Here is a 2,004-nt window from a genome sequence, read left to right as displayed (position 1 = left end):
AGTACAGTAGAGTAGAGAAGAGAAGGATAGAGTAGAGTAGAGTAGAGTAGAGTAGAGAAGGGTAGAGTAGAGTAGAGTAGAGTAGGGTAGAGTACAGTAGAGAAGGGTAGAGTACAGCAGAGTAGAGTAGAGTAGAGAAGGGTAGAGTAGAGTAGAGTAGAGAAGGGTAGAGTAGAGTAGAGAAGAGTAGAGTAGGGGTAGAGTAGAGAAGGGTAGAGTAGAGTAGAGTAGAGTAGAGAAGGGTAGAGTAGAGTAGAGTAGAATAGAGACGGGTAGAGTAGAGTAGAGTAGAGTAGGGGTAGAGTAGAGAAGGGTAGAGTAGAGTAGAGTAGAATAGAGAAGGGTAGAGTAGAGTAGAGTAGAGTAGAGAAGGGTAGAGTAGAGTAGAGTAGAGTAGAGAAGGGTAGAGTACAGTAGAGTAGAGAAGAGAAGGATAGAGTACAGTAGAGTAGAGTAGAGTAGAGTAAAGAAGGGTAGAGTAGAGTAGAGTAGAGTAGAGTAGAGAAGGGTAGAGTAGAGTAGAGTAGAGTAGAGAAGAGTAGAGTAGGGTAGAGTAGAGAAGGGTAGAGTAGAGTAGAGAAGGGTAGAGTACAGTAGAGTAGAGAAGAGAAGGATAGAGTACAGTAGAGTAGAGTAGAGTAGAGAAGGGTAGAGTAGAGTACAGTAGAGTAGAGTAGAGAAGGGTAGAGTAGAGTAGAGAAGAGTAGAGTAGAGTAGGGTAGGGTAGAGTAGAGGAGGGTAGAGTACAGTAGATTAGAGTAGAGTAGAGAAGGGTAGAGTACAGTAGAGTAGAGAAGAGAAGGATAGAGTAGAGTAGAGTAGAGTAGAGAAGGGTAGAGTAGAGTAGAGTAGAGTAGAGTAGAGAAGGGTAGAGTAGAGTAGAGTAGAGTAAAGAAGGGTAGAGTAGAGTAGAGTAGAGTAGAGAAGGGTAGAGTAGAGTAGAGTAGAGAAGAGTAGAGTAGGGTAGAGTAGAGAAGGGTAGAGTAGAGTAGAGAAGAGTAGAGTAGAGCAGGGTAGAGTAGAGTAGTGAAGGGTAGAGTAGAGTAGAGTAGGGTAGAGTAGAGTAGAGTAGAGTAGAGAAGGGTAGAGTATAGTAGAGTAGAGTAGAGAAGGGTAGAGTACAGTAGAGTATGGTAGAGTAGAGTAGAGAAGGGTAGAGTAGAGTACAGTAGAGAAGGGTAGAGTAGAGTAGAGAAGGGTAGAGTACAGTAGAGTAGAGAAGAGGATAGAGTACAGTAGAGTAGAGTAGAGTAGAGAAGGGTAGAGTAGAGTACAGTAGAGTAGAGTAGAGAAAGGTAGAGTAGAGTAGAGTAGGGTAGGGTAGAGTAGAGGAGGGTAGAGTACAGTAGATTAGAGTAGAGAAGGGTAGAGTACAGTAGAGTAGAGAAGAGAAGGATAGAGTAGAGTAGAGTAGAGTAGAGTAGAGAAGGGTAGAGTAGAGTAGAGTAGAGTAGGGTAGAGTACAGTAGAGAAGGGTAGAGTACAGCAGAGTAGAGTAGAGTAGAGAAGGGTAGAGTAGAGTAGAGTAGAGAAGGGTAGAGTAGAGTAGAGAAGAGTAGAGTAGGGGTAGAGTAGAGAAGGGTAGAGTAGAGTAGAGTAGAGTAGAGTAGAGAAGGGTAGAGTAGAGTAGAGTAGAGTAGAGTAGAGAAGGGTAGAGTAGAGTAGAGTAGAGAAGGGTAGAGTAGAGTAGAGTAGAGTAGAGTAGAGTAGAGAAGGGTAGAGTAGAGTAGAGTAGAGTAGAGAAGGGTAGAGTAGAGTAGAGTAGAGTAGAGAAGGGTAGAGTAGTGTAGAGTAGAGTAGAGTAGAGTAGAGAAGGGTAGAGTAGAGTAGAATAGAGAAGGGTAGAGTAGAGTAGAGTAGAGTAGAGTAGAGTAGAGTAGAGTAGAGTAGAGAAGGGTAGAGTAGAGTAGAGTAGAGTAGAGTAGAGTAGAGTAGAGGTAGTGGACGGGTAAAACCAGAAGGAGGCAGCAATGCAACACAAAGGATGGCAGCTGCCATAACCCC

The sequence above is a fragment of the Sebastes umbrosus genome, chromosome 12 (assembly GCF_015220745.1).
Source record: "Sebastes umbrosus isolate fSebUmb1 chromosome 12, fSebUmb1.pri, whole genome shotgun sequence".
In the NCBI taxonomy this organism is placed as follows: Eukaryota; Metazoa; Chordata; class Actinopteri; order Perciformes; family Sebastidae; genus Sebastes; species Sebastes umbrosus.
Note: the sequence above shows the minus strand (reverse complement) of the source record.